Genomic DNA, 14134 nt, shown 5'->3' with positions numbered 1-14134 from the left:
CTCGGCCTTGCCGGTTTTTTTCTTCCCTTGCTTTTTTCCTCTTCAGCGTATTTTCATGTATCTTCTTCAGAAGCAGGTTCTCGTCGACACTGCCAGGAATCCGGCACCAGTCGACACCAGTAATCAGGTACCAGGAATCGTGTACAAGCAATTGGGCCCCAGACAACACCACTGCTCTGGTAGCTGGCGTTCTTCCGGCACTGCTTCTCCGGTCCGCACCGCCTGTGATGTAAGTTGGTTAAGTTGGGTAAGTTGGTTTTCTCCTTTATACTTCTTTATAGCAGTGAGTAAAACCCTGCCGACTTTGGTCATTGTAACAGTGAGTCAAGTCCTGTCGACTTTTTTCCAGCCCTCTATCAGGCTCCGCTTCAATGTCGATGATTGTCTTGATATGGGCATGTTCATCTTGGAAGCGTGGAGCGACACCGATGGTACCAATCATGAGACAAAGGTACTGGTGTTCTTTTCTTCTATTTTAAAGCCACCCCTATGGTAACCGGTCGTCGACCAAGGGTTCTTTTCTTCCTGCTGTGAAATGACACCAATGGTACCGGTCGGGGACCATGGATACCTGTGTATTTTCTTTCTCCTCCGAGAGCGACACCGATGTTACCGGTAATGGGCCATGGGTGCCGGAGCTATTTTCTTTCTACTCTGGGTATCAGTCATGGCCTTCAGTTACAGACATGGACCAACGATACCAGTGTCTTTTTCTCTCTGCTTGTCACTGGCACCGTCAACGTCGGTCATGGACCAACGGTACCAGTGTCTTTTTTGCTTTCCTGGGCACTCATATCATGGTACCAGTCATGGATAAACGGTACCGGTGCCCTTTTCTTTCTGTTTGAGAACGACACCATCAGTACCGGTCATGGACCATCAGTACCGGTGTCCTTTCCCATCTGCTCCGGTGGTGCTGTGTGCCTTGATAATGGCTTTGTTCATTTCAAGAGGGTTGACCCTTGGTACCGGCATTATATCCATTGGTACCGATTCTCCCTTAACAGTGTTTCTTTCATGTCCACATGCGCGGTGCGGGCATCAAGAACTTTCCAAGTTCTTAAAGTAGTCAGTACCGGGGCTCCGTCGGTGACCATCACCCATCAGTGAGAATATCTGCCTGCTGTCCCTGGATAACGGTAAGTAACTGTGCTATATTGCTACTCCTTGGGTTTTGACTAGATACTAGTGACCTGGATTGGCCACCATGAGAACGGGCTATTGGGCTTGATGGACCATTGGTCTGACCCAGTAAAGCTATTCTTATGTTCCTTCTATTACCCCTCTCCAGACCAATGCCACATCTCTCTCTCCATCACTATGTCCAACATTCCTCCCCCTTGCAATCCCCTTCAATCTTTCCTTCTGTTCCCTCTCCATATCCAGCATTTCTCCCTCTCATCCTTCTCTTCCCCATGCATCTCTCTCTCCTCTCGCTATGCCCAATTTTCCTTTCTTCCTTCCTTTCCCCATGTGCCACCATCTCTTTCCCTCTCATTCACACACTCATATCCAACAATTCTCTCTTTCTATTTCCCTCCTTACTGTATCCCAAGTTAGTTCCCCCTTCCTCCCTCCTTTCTGTGTCCCGTGTTCATGCCACCTCCCTTCCTTCCGAGTCAAGTTTGTGGCCCCTCCCCCTCCCAGCCGTTGTCCCAGAAACTTGCCCCTCCAATGCTCTCCCCCTTCATTCTCCCTTTGTTCCAGAAAGCACAGTTACTTACCGTAACAGGTGTTATCCAGGGACAGCAGGCATATATTCTCACATGTGGGTGACGTCATCTTCGGAGCCCCGATGCGGAAGCATTTTCAAGCAAACTTGATTGAAGATTTAAGTTTGCTCTGCTGCTCCACGCATGCGTGCCTTCCTGCTCCACTAGGGGGTGCATCCCCTCGTGGTCTCCAGTTCAGTTAACTAGCCAAGAAGCCAACCTCGGGGAGGTGGGCGGGTTGTGAGAATATATGCCTGCTGTCCCTGGATAACACCTGTTACGGTAAGTAACTGTGCTTTATCCCAGGACAAGCAGGCATGATATTCTCACATGTGGGTGACCTCCAAGCTTACTGAAGAGGGATGGAGGGAAGTTGGCAATTTAAGCAAATAGATTTCGCAATACCGATTGGCCGAACCGGCCATCGCTTCTGGACAGGGAGTCCAGACAGTAGTGGGAGGTGAAGGTATGAACCGAAGACCACGTGGCAGCCTTGCAGATTTCCTCAATAGGTGTGGACCTGAGGAACGCTACGGAGGCTGCCATCGCTCGGACTTTGTGTCCCGTTACTCGACCATGCAGCGCGAGACCAGCCTGAGCGTTGCAAAAGGAGATGCAATCGGCCAACCAGTTGGACAAGGTGCGTTTGGAAACTGGGTGGCCTAACCGGTTTGGGTCGAAGGACAGAAACAGTTGTGGGACTTTCCGGTGTGGCTGAGTGCGTTGGAGGTAAAAGGCCAACGCTCTTTTGCAGTCAAGAGTGTGGAGCGCCACTTCTCCGGGGTGAGAGTGGGGCTTTGGAAAAAACACGGGTAAGACGATGGACTGATTGAGATGGAAATCAGACACTACTTTAGGTAGGAACTTTGGATGGGTGCGGAGTACCACCTTGTCGTGATGGAATACCGTGAAGGGTGGGTCCGCTACCAGAGCTTGTAGCTCACTAACCCGCCGTGCGGACGTGAGCGCGAGTAGGAAAATTACCTTCCAAGTGAGGAATTTTGGATGGCATTTGTCTAGTGGCTCAAATGGAGGTTTCATCAGTTGAGCCAGAACCATGTTAAGGTCCCAAACCACCGGAGGAGGTTTGAGAGGGGGTGGACGTTCAGCAGACCCTTCATGAAGCGAGTGACTAAGGGATGGAGCGAGAGGGCTTTCCCTTCCAGGGGCTGATGAAAGGCCGCAATTGCACTGAGGTGTACTCGAATGGAGTTGATCTTTAGGCCGGAATGAGATAGTTGAAGTAGATAGTCAAGGACCAGGGGGACGGGGACCGACACCGGGTCCTGGCTATGGGAGGAGCACCAGGTTGAGAATCTGGTCCACTTTTGGGAGTAGCAGGTTCTCGTCGAGGTTTTTCTAGAGGCCTCCAATATCTCCTTGACTGATTGAGACACGGGGAGAGCAGTCAGGGGGAGAGAAACCAAGCATTCAGATGAAGAGATTGAAGATTTGGATGTAACAGTGAACCCTGACCCTGTGACAGTAGAGAGGGAAACAGAGGCAGAGGCAGTGGATCTCTGACACTGAGTTGAAGTAGAAGGGAAAACCACGGCTGGCGTGGCCAGCGAGAGGCAATCAGGATCAGGGTGGCTTGTACTGTTTTCAGGTGGACAAGCGTCCGCAGTATCAGAGGAAACGGCGGGAACGCGTACAGGAACCTTCCCTCCCAGTCGAGGAGGAAGGCGTCGGCCTCGAGCCTGTCCGGGGAGTATATCCGGGAGCAGAAGAGAGGCAGCTTGTGGTTGTGAGGGGACGCGAACAGGTCTATTTGAGGTGTCCCCCACTGTTCGAACACCCCTCGTAGGGTCTGAGAGTGTAGTGACCACTCGTGTGGCTGGAGGAGGCGGCTGAGTGTCCGCCAGGCAGTTTTGTTCTCCTTGTATGTACACCGCTCGAAGGAAGGTGTTGTTGGAGATTGCCCATTTCCAGAGGCGCAGGGCTTCCCGACAAAGGGACCAAGACCCTGTCCCCCCTTGTTTGTTTACGTAGTACATCGCTACCTGGTTGTCGGTTCGGATGAGAACCACTCGGTCGTGGAGCAGATGTTGGAAGGCTACAGCTGCGAGATAGATGGCCCGAAGTTCTAGTACGTTGATGTGGCAGCGACGGTCTTGTGCTGACCACATTCCTTGGGTGCGTAGGCCGTCCAGATGGGCTCCCCAAGCGTACTCCGACGAGTCCGTGGTGAGTACCTTGCTGTGGGGTGGGGTGAGGAAGAGCAAACCTTTGGAAAGATTTGAAGAGTCGGCCCACCAGCGGAGCGATCGTTGCAATGAAGGAGTCACTGTCACGGGGCGGTCGATCGGGTCCCAGTCTTGACGCCATTGAGACGCCAGGGTCCACTGAGGGATTCTCAGATGGAGGCGGGCGAAGGGTGTGACATGGACGGTGGAGGCCATGTGGCCCAGGAGGGTCATCATCTGTCGAGCTGGTACCGAGGTCAGGAGGGAGATCCTTCGGCTCAGACTTACTAACACCTCCAGGCGCGGAGGGGGGAGGAAGGAACGGAGGCGAACCGTGTCCAGCGTGGCCCCGATGAACTGCAAGGACTGCGAGGGGCGTAGTTGAGATTTTGGGAAGTTTATTTAGAACCCCAGACTTTGTAGGTAGGTAATAGTCTGTTGGGTCGCTGAGATAACCCCTTCCCTGGACGGGGCTTTGATTAGCCAGTCGTCCAGGTAGGGGAATACCTGGAGGCCCTGGGAACGCAAGGTTGCTGCTACCACCACGAGGCACTTGGTGAAGACCCGAGGTGATGATGCTAGTCCGAAGGGGAGGACTCGGTATTGTAGGTGCCAGTCCCCTACCTGGAAACGCAAGAACTTGCGGTGAGCGGGGTGCACTGGGACATGTGTGTTCGCCTCCTTGAGATCGAGGGAGCAGAGCCAGTCGCCCTCGTCGATCAGGGGGTAAAGTGTCGGTAGTGAGAGCATCCGAAATTTTTCCCGTACCAGGAATTTGTTGAGGCGTCTCAAGTCTAGTATTGGGCGTAGGTCTCCCGTTTTTTTCGGTACCAGGAAGTAACGGGAGTAGAAGCCCTTCCCCCGTTGGTCAGGGGGAACCTTCTCCACTGCTCTCAGGCGAAGCAGGTCTCGAGCTTCGGAGAGGAGTAGGGATAGCTGAGTCCGGTTGGGAGGGCAATTCCTTGGGGGGTTGTCCGGGGGAATGGCCCGAAAGTTGAGAGAGTACCCTGATGAGATCACGCCAAGGACCCATGCGTCCGACGTGATTTGTTCCCAGCGAGGGTAAAAGGCTTTGAGTCGACCCCCGATGGGAAGGAGGCCTGGGACTATGGCGGAGGGGGCCCGCCCCCTTCCGCGTGTCCCGTCAAAAAGACGGGGATGGTTTGGTGGTCACAGGCGGTTGGGACTTGGGCATGGCCCTGTGGTGGGCTTGCAGACGCCTGGGTGGGGGCCGCGAGAAGACAGGGGTGGACTTTTGTGGGTAGCGGCGCGGAGGGGCCCTATACGGCCTGGACGCTGGCGGTTTGGGCTTTTGCCGGACAAGGGAGGCAAACGAGCGTTCATGTTCGGAGAGGTGTTTTGTAGCCGCCTCGATAGTGTCATCGAACAATTCCTTTCCCACGCAGGGGAGGTTAGCCAAACGGTCCTGTAAGTTGGGGTCCATGTCGACCAGGCGCAGCCAAGCTAGTCGGCGCATGGCGATAGCGAAGGCTGCTTCTCTGGAGGAGAGTTCGAAGCCATCGTAGGCCGCGTGGAAAAGATGAAGGCGCAGGTTGGAGAGGGACTCTAAAAGCAGGCCGAACGTTCCTTGCCGGGAGGCCGGTAGGTCAGTCTCAAAGGCTCTCAATAGTCCAATGAGGTGTTTGAGGTAGGATGTGAAGGTGAAAGTGTAGCTTTGCACCCTAGAGGCCATCATTGCGTTTTGGTATAGTCTCCTGCCGAACTTGTCCAGGGTTCGGCCTTCTCGGCCTGGGGGGACCGCTGCTGAGACTCGGGACGGGTGAGCCTTTTTCAAGGAGGATTCTACTAGCAGCGATTGGTGGGAGAGCTGTGGTTGCTCGAATCCCGGGTAAGGTACTGTGCGGTACTTGGCCTCCATTTTGGAGGGTACGGCCGTGACCATGTAGGGGGTCTCCAGGTTCCTGAAGAAGGCCTGTTGGAGTACCGGGTTAGGTGGTAAGCGAAGGGACTCTCTGGGCATTGATGGCATATCCAGCTCCCCCAGGTACTCCTTAGAGTATCTGGAGTCGGACTGGAGGTCTAAGTCCAATGCGTGGCCCATGTCTTGGACAAAGCGAGTGAAGGATGGGCGAGATGTCCCCGGGGCCCCGTGCGGGGTCGGGGAACGAGACCTTCGTCGGGTGGAGAAGGATGGGGAGGCTTCCCTCGAGTATCGAGGTTCATGCTCTGATCCATGTTCCGAGGCTGGGGAAGCACTGTGAGAGTGTTCCGGGGTTGTCGATCTTCGGCGTCTCGAGGAGCCCCTCGGAGACGATGCCGGGGTTAGGGGTACCGATCGATGTCGGATTGGTGACCTCGATCCGGACTCCCTCGGAGAATACATCCGAGGGGGAGTTCGGAGGATGCGCGGGTTGGAGAGTGATAACTCAGCCACCCTTAGAGGGTGGGAGAACGGCCTCGTAGAGTTGGTGGACCTCGGGCCTTCTTGGAGGCACGGCGGTTCGAGGTTTCTGTCGTTTTAGCCCGACGTTTTGCCCCTCGGCGGTCTGCGGAGGGGGAACGTCTCGGGCGCCTCGGCGAGGAGTCCGAGGAGGATGGGATGCGGCGAGGATTGCGCACCTTTCCTCGAGGTTGTTCGGTGCGAGGCTCAGGCTGGTCTGGCACATTCGAGGTCGAGGCCGATTGAAACTGGGCCATTGCAGCGGACAGCTCCGACGTGATCATCGCTCGGAGTAGGTCCTGGAAGACGGGCACGGACAGCATCGAAGGCATGTCCACTGCCTCGGTGCACTCCACAAGGGGCGACCTCGTATCAGAGTATTCCCGTGTGGTGGAGGCACGGCCCGAAGGCTTGGAGGGCTTAGTCGGGGCTATAAGCATGGGGCTTCCGCCATGCGTTGACGTTGTCCCCGAGGCTGGCTTCTTCGTTGTTACAGAACCTGAAGAGGGAAGAGGGGACTTACCCGGGGCCGAGGCTTTCTGTTGTCCCGAGGACTTCGGGGTCGAGTCTCGAGGCGATGCCGAGGTATCCGGGGCCGAGGTCAAGGCCGGGGCCGAGGCCGGGGCCGACCTCGAGGCCGAGGTGGAGGGTTGGTCCGGGGTGAAGAGGTCCGCCATGCGGGCTTTTCTTCGGCGGAGGGCCCGGTTTTGGAAATTAGCGCACTGGGGGCAGGAGTCGGTTGGATGAGCCGCCCCCAGACAGAGGATGCACCGGCGATGCGGATCTGTGAGAGAAAGAAGCCGCTCGCACCGGGTGCACTTTTTAAAGCCGGTCAAAGGCCGGGACATTAAATCGAAAGTAGCCGCGGCTCGATTAGCCACGCGGCCACGGAAGCCTCCGGGTCGTCGAAAACGAAGCAGGAATCAAATAAAAAGGTAAAGAATTCACGCACAGCGACTTAATCGTGAAAAAACAAGAAAAAATCGCGGTGCTAGTAGGCAGTTGGGGCAGAGCCTGAAAAACACGGCTTCTAGGCTCGCGGAAAATTTTGAACTGGAGACCACGAGGGGATGCACCCCCTAGTGGAGCAGGAAGGCACGCATGCGTGGAGCAGCAGAGCAAACTTAAATCTTCAATCAAGTTTGCTTGAAAATGCTTCCGCATCGGGGCTCCGTAGATGACGTTACCCACATGTGAGAATATTATGCCTGCTTGTCCTGGGATAAAGATCGTGTCCCCTTACTTGTTCGAGCCATACTCACTCATAGTAACATAGTAGATAACAGCAGATAAAGACCCAAATGGTCCATCCAGTCTGCCTAACCTGATTCAATTTAATTTTTTTTCTTCTTCTTAGCTATTTCTGGGCAAGAATCCAAAGCTCTGCCCAGTACTGCCTTCAGCAGCTTGTTGGGGGGGGACATGCAGCCAGCAGCGATTCACATGCTGAACGTGGCTGATCCACAAACCTTTCTTTCTGATGTCAGCTCTGACATTGGAGAGAAGGTTTCTGGGTCAGCTACATGCAGCGTGTGAACGTCCCAACAAGCCACCGAAGGCTGAAGGAGAGAGTGCGGCAAGGAGGTAACTGGGAACCTCTCCACCCCGCTGACCCGGAAAGCTTTCCTCCGATGTTCTCTCCAAAATCGCAGGGAAGCCCTGTGGGTCAGTTTTGGGAGGGAGAAGGGGGGACGGGCAGGGATTCCAGGCAACAGCTTCAGCGGGTAGGGCAGGCAGCAAGGAGGGATCCCCAGAGGTAGCAGTGTGGCTTCAATGGACGGGCAGGCAGGGAATATTATTCACTGCAGCCATGCCGTGTACTTCCAACAAGCGGCCCGTGTACCCCCAAGGGTATGCGTACCGCGTGTTGAGAAATACTGGTGTAAAGGAGGTGTATATTTCACATGACTGCCTGCAAAAGGATTAATATCATCAGTGCTGTGGGTTTCTAAAGTTTAGCTGTTAGCAGCCTTAAACATTAGGTCTCCCTGTTTATCAGTTGGTGTAAAATTATCTGCACCTGCTGTGTTCATAGAAGTGCAAATGGAGTTGATGCAGAGTGCAGATTTGGTGGCTCCAAGAAAACCGTCATGGACCCAGAACATGGACTCTGGAAGTTTCTGAAGCACAACATTGGCAGAAGTGGAGTTCTCCCAGGACAGGATATTTCTTGGACTTCTTGGGGAGTTGGTTCAGTACAATGATTACACCCTCAGAGGAGATTTATAACCTGGGTTGGTGTCAAAATTTGTCTTTTGGTCTTCTCCTACCATTTGACCGATCATCACCTGTGTTAATACCTGTCTGAAATAAGTCATTTTTCTTTATTTTCTTGGTTGATATGGTGATATGATGTTCTGACTAAACTGCTGTTTGCCTGGCTGGTGTAGCATACTGAGTACCGTATATACTCGAATATAAACGTCGATCCAAATATAAGTCGAGACCCCCTTTTCCCCAAAAAAAGGAGGAAAAATGGTTGCCTCAAATTTAAGTTGGGCAGCTTAATATTCAACTGTCCTGCCCCGTCAGACTCTGCACCCAGCTCCCTTCCTTCCTCCCCTCCCCTCTCAGGTTCTACGCCCAGCACCCTTCCATCCTCCCCTCCCCTGTCAGGCTCTGCACCCAGCACTCTTCCATCCTCCCCTCCCCTGTCAGGCTCTGCACCCAGCATCCTTCCATCCTCCCCTCACCTGTCAGGCTCTGCACCCAGCACCCTTCCCCCCCTGTCAGGCACTTCACTCAGCACCCTTCCTTCCTTCCTTCCCCCTCCCGTCAGACTCTGCACCCAGCACCCTTCCTTCCTTTCCCTGGACTCTGCACCCTCCCTCCCTTCCTCCCAGGCTCTGTCCCCGCCTCCCTCCCTGCCCTATCATTATACAGTACCTCATCTTAGCGATCCGCGGTGGAGGTGCAGCGGGCAGAAGCGAACTTTCCAAGTTCCTGCTCTGCTGCTAACCAGCTGTCGCGAGTTCCTTCCGGCGCTGAGCTACACGTGCAGGAGTGCGATTTGGTGCTGCTGCTCGGTACTGAAAGGCATCCTTACTGGGCAGGAACTTGGAGAGGCGGCGACAGCAGCGGTCTTAAAAAAAATCTGGGAGGGGGCAGTGACCCGAATATAAACTGGGACCCCCATTTTTGGGCCAATTTTTGGGCCCCAAAATCTCGGTTTATATTTGAGCATATACGGTACTTCACATTTTAAAAAAAATGTCATTATTAATTTAGAATTAGTGAGAATTTTCTTTAGTTTTGATAATACCTGAAAGGAATACATTTCAAAATAAGAACAGAGAGAGTGAACTTTCTAAAGCATGGCAAAACCCTTGTGCACAACAGCACCCACTTGTTCTTCCACAGTTAAATGTCTATTCAGTATCTTAATTGAGGGACTATGAGGGAAAGAAATCCCTCCCATCCAATTATTTTCCTCAAATCCTTGAGAAGGGGTAGCAAAGAAAAATCTGATCTTATCAGGGTTAAGTTTTTATCTGAAATCATCTATCCACTGCTTAACAATCTTCAAAATGTTTTCAAATTTCCCAACTTCATTAGAGGGCAGACCAGGGATAAGAAATACCATGGTAATGTTGTCTGCATAGCTGTACATATTAATCTCAGAAATAGCCAACCTCAAACCCAGAAAGCAGAAATAGACATTGAAAAGCATTGGGGAAAAAGGAGACTCCTGTGGAACTTCGCAAAGATTTTGCTAAGAGTTAGACAGGGTTTCCCCAAAGAAAACATGGTAAGTATGAGATTTAGAAACCCTTGAAACCATTGAATCACTACCCCATATGAACCCAGTGAATCTAAGCAAGAAAGCAAAATATTATGACAAATGAACCCCCTCCAAAAATTACAGCAATACATTTCTATGAAAGAAACAGTTCCAACACTGATTCATTGTTAACAAAGGGCTCCTTTTACTTAATGGCGGTAGAGGTTTCTACAACAGGATGATGAGGTAAATTCTTTGACATTTATAGGAATTCTATGAGCCTCAAAGCACTTACCTCACCGGTTCTTTATAGAAACCTCTACCATTTGGTAAAACCCAGCGATAATGGTTAAGGAAATATACCCTCTAAAACTGTCTTCCTCTCATCTCCTGATCATGCTCAAAGAAAGTAAACTCATTTACAGTACATACAAGCATATACACAGATACATACCAACACATGCACAGACATTGCTATTTGGATGGATTTCTTCAAAAAGGTGGTAAATAAATCCTAACACATAAATAAATAGAAATATGTACATATACAGTATATCCACCAACACCTTCCCCCAACACACACACACACAATTCGGTTTGTCCCAAGAATTCCATGATCATGTTTTGCATACTTGTTAAACTGACAGAAAAATATATTTTATAATGTATCATGATTGATTTTATACATATATGATTAGAGAAAGCAAGTAAATTAAGATTTCAAGCATTGATTACTTACAGCAACCTGTAGTGTTTCACACTTTGCCAACGCATCCCAAATCAGTCCATCAAAATAAAGGAAGCCGCAGCAAATTCCATATCTACAAGATGATACAGGACTATTACCAGAACTATTGTTCATGCACTTTCAAGGACTGAAGACAAAGCATACATGTTTTAGTTAGAGAAAGCAATATGATATTGAGGGCAGCTTGCAGCAAAAGCACAGTTACTTACCATAACAGGTTTTATCCAGGGAACAGCAGGCAGATATTCTCACATGTGGGTGACTTCATCCGCGGAGCCCTGGCATGGAAGGTCCCAAGTGCATCGCCACTTTAAGAACTTTAGAAAGTTTGTGACCGACCACACCGCGCATGCACGAGTGCCTTCCCGCCCAATGTAGGCACGCAGCTCCTCAGTTCAGATAGCCAGCTAAGAAGCCAAGCAGGGGAGGTGGGTGGGTTGTGAGAATATCTGCCTGCTGTCCCTGGATAACACCTGTTACGGTACTGTGCTTTATCCCAGGACAAGCAGGCAGCATATTCTCACATATGGGTGACCTCCAAACTAACCAGAATAGGATGGTGGGAGTGTTGGTCTTTTTTTAGGAAAATAAATTTTGTAACACTGTTTGGCCGAAGTGCCCATCCTGTCTGGAAAAAGATTCCAGACAGTAATGTGAGGTGAATGTATGAACTGAGTACCAAGTGGCAGCCTTGCAGATTTCCTCTATAGGTGTGGACTAGAGAAAAGCTACTGAAGCTGCCATTGCTTGAACTTTATGAGCTGTGACCTGACTCTCCAGTTGCAGCCCAGCCTGAGCATAACAGAACGAAATGCATGCAGCCAGTCAGTTGGATATTGTTCTCTTAGAAACAGGATGCCCCAACTTGTTAGGATCAAAAGAGATGAAAAGCTGGGGAGACGATCTATGCAATTTAGTCCTTTGCAAATAGTAAGCTAATACTCATTTGTAGTCCAAAGTATGAAGAGCCGTCTCTCCAGGATGAGAATGAGGCTTTGGAAAAAATACTGGAAGCACAATTGATTGAGATGAAATTCAGCGACAACCTTTGGTAAGAACTTTGGATGAGTGCGAAGCACCACCTTGTCATGGTGGAACACTGTAAATGGTGGATCTACTACCAATGCTTGAAGTTCGCTCACTCTTCTGGCAGAAGTGAGGGAGTTGAGAAAGACAACTTTACAAGTAAGAAATTTTGAGATGAGCCGTAGATATTGGTTCAAATGGAGGCTTCATCAACTTAGCAAGAACCACATTAAGATCCCATACCACTGGAGGTGTTTGAGAGGTTGTTTGACATTGAAATGTCCTTTCATGAACCTGGAAATAAGAGGATGGGCAGTGAGAGGTTTACCATCCACTGACTGATGAAAGGCTGTGATTGCGCTGAGATGAACTCTAATAGATGCAGATTTGAGTCCAGAATCAGACAAATGGAGAAGATTATCCAAGATTTGAGAAACCAAGATGGATTTTGTTTGTTCATGATTAAGAAGGCACCACGAAGAGAACTTTGTCCGCTTTTGGTAATAACATTGTTGAGTGAATGGTTTTCTGAAGGCTTCTAAGATTAGATGAACAAGGTTGAGAGAGGTAAAGATCAGCAGAACTCAGCCCGAGAGGTACCAAATTGTCAGGTGTAGAGACTGAAGGTTGGGATGCAGAAGAAAACCTTGACTCTGCGTAAGAAGAGATGAAATTTTTTTTTTACAGAGATTGGCTCCTTGGTACTGAGTTGAAGTAGAAGGAAAACCATGATTGTCTGGGCGACCAAGTTGCTATCAGAATCATGGTGGCAGACTCCTGCTTGAGCTTGACAAGTGACCTGAAAACATGAGGAAAAGGTGGAAACACATAAAGGAACTTGTTCGTCCAATCCAGGAGAAAATTGTCTGCTTCTAGGTGATGAGGTGAGTAGAGCCAGAAGCAAAAGCGGGGAAGCTTGTTATTGTGGGGAGACGCAAAGAGATCTACTTGCGGTGTCCCCCACTGGGAGAAAATGGAATGGAGAGTTGTTGAATTCAAGGCCCTTTCGTGTGGTTGAAGAATGCGACCGAGCTTGTCTGCCAGAGAATTCTTTTTCCCCTGAATGTAAACTACTTTGAGAAAGATGTTGCGAGGAATTGCCCAATTCCAAATATTTTGAGCCTCTTGACAGAGAAGGAGAGACCCTGTTCCTCCCTGCTTGTTTACATAATACATTGCTACTTGATTGTCCATCCGAACAAGGAGAATTTGATCTTGTATGAGATGCTGAAAAGCATTGAAAATTGCTCCGAGTTCCAATGGATTTATATGATGGCGTCGGTCTCTGGAGGCCATCCAGATGAGCCCAAGCATAGATTAATGAATCCATAGTGAGAACTTTCTGAAGGAGAGGCATATGAAAAATCAAAAGTCTGGAAAGATTGGAAGATTGCATCCACCACTGTAGTGACTGTCGAAGAGATGAGGTCACTGTAATATGTTCGGAGAGAGGATCCAGAGCCTGTGACCATTGAGAAGTCAGAGTCCATTGAAGGATTCTTAGGTGGAGTCTGGCAAATGGAGTCACATGACCATGGAAGCCATGTGGCCTAGGCGAACCATCATGTGTCTTGACAACAGAGACTGGAGCTGGACAACTTGATAGCAGAGTTGAACAAGGGCGTCTTGACATTGTTGAGGAAGGAACGCCACAAGTTGAGTTGTGTCTAGGAGAGCTCCAATGAATTGGAGTTGCTAAGATGGCTGAAGTTGAGATTTGGGGAAGTTAATTTCAAATCCCAAACTTTGAAGAAAAAACACCATCCGGTGCGTCACTGACAGCATATTTTGATGAGAGAGAGATCCTTGATGAGCCAGTCATCCAGATAGGGAGACTTGAAGGCCCTGAGATCTCAAGGCCACTGACACTATTACCAGGCACTTGGTAAAGACTCTGGGAGAAGATGCCAGGCCAAAAGGTAGAACCTTGTATCGGTAGTGGAATTGCGCCACTTGAAACCTGAGGTACTTCCTGGAAGCAGGATGAATTGGAATGCGAGTGTGGTAAAATTATGTTCTTACCTGTTAATTTTCTTTCCTTTAGAAGCAGCAGATGAATCCAGAGACAAGTGGGAATAGCTCACATCGACCAGCAGGTGGAGATAGAGAAACTGATTAACAGTTGGCCTTATAGCCTGGTATTCCTTCTGTCTATTCAGTTATGCTCCTTGCCCAAGCATCCAGAACAAGAGAATGAGCATCCAGAAAAAAAAACTTCTTTCCCGTAGCTACTGAACAATCCATAAATCTTAGAATACAACTACCAACCATAACTCAACCGAAAAGGTGCAACCTAACCCGGCGACAGGAATATTATCGAAGGGGTGGGGCTCTGGATTC

At 50.1% G+C, this 14134-nt stretch overlaps 1 protein-coding gene across 9 annotated transcripts in view; it reads right to left on the bottom strand.

The window, feature by feature from the left end:
* The window catches only part of FAM135B (family with sequence similarity 135 member B), a 412048-nt gene that overhangs the window by 330050 nt on the left and 67864 nt on the right, over positions 1-14134 (bottom strand). For 6 of the 9 annotated variants that reach the window (XM_033934533.1, XM_033934535.1, XM_033934541.1 and 3 more), the window contains one exon: positions 10760-10841. The exons of 2 other annotated variants lie outside the window; for them this stretch is intronic. The gene's annotated coding sequence lies outside the window, so the exon portion shown is untranslated. Of the gene's footprint in view, positions 1-10759; positions 10896-14134 lie in introns of all 9 variants that reach the window. One more of the 9 variants, XM_033934537.1, reaches the window with a different exon arrangement.

Source organism: Geotrypetes seraphini, chromosome 2, assembly GCF_902459505.1.
Source record: "Geotrypetes seraphini chromosome 2, aGeoSer1.1, whole genome shotgun sequence".
In the NCBI taxonomy this organism is placed as follows: domain Eukaryota; kingdom Metazoa; phylum Chordata; class Amphibia; order Gymnophiona; family Dermophiidae; genus Geotrypetes; species Geotrypetes seraphini.
The sequence above is the reverse complement of the archived record's forward strand: the minus strand, read 5'-3'. Positions and strand labels throughout refer to the sequence as shown.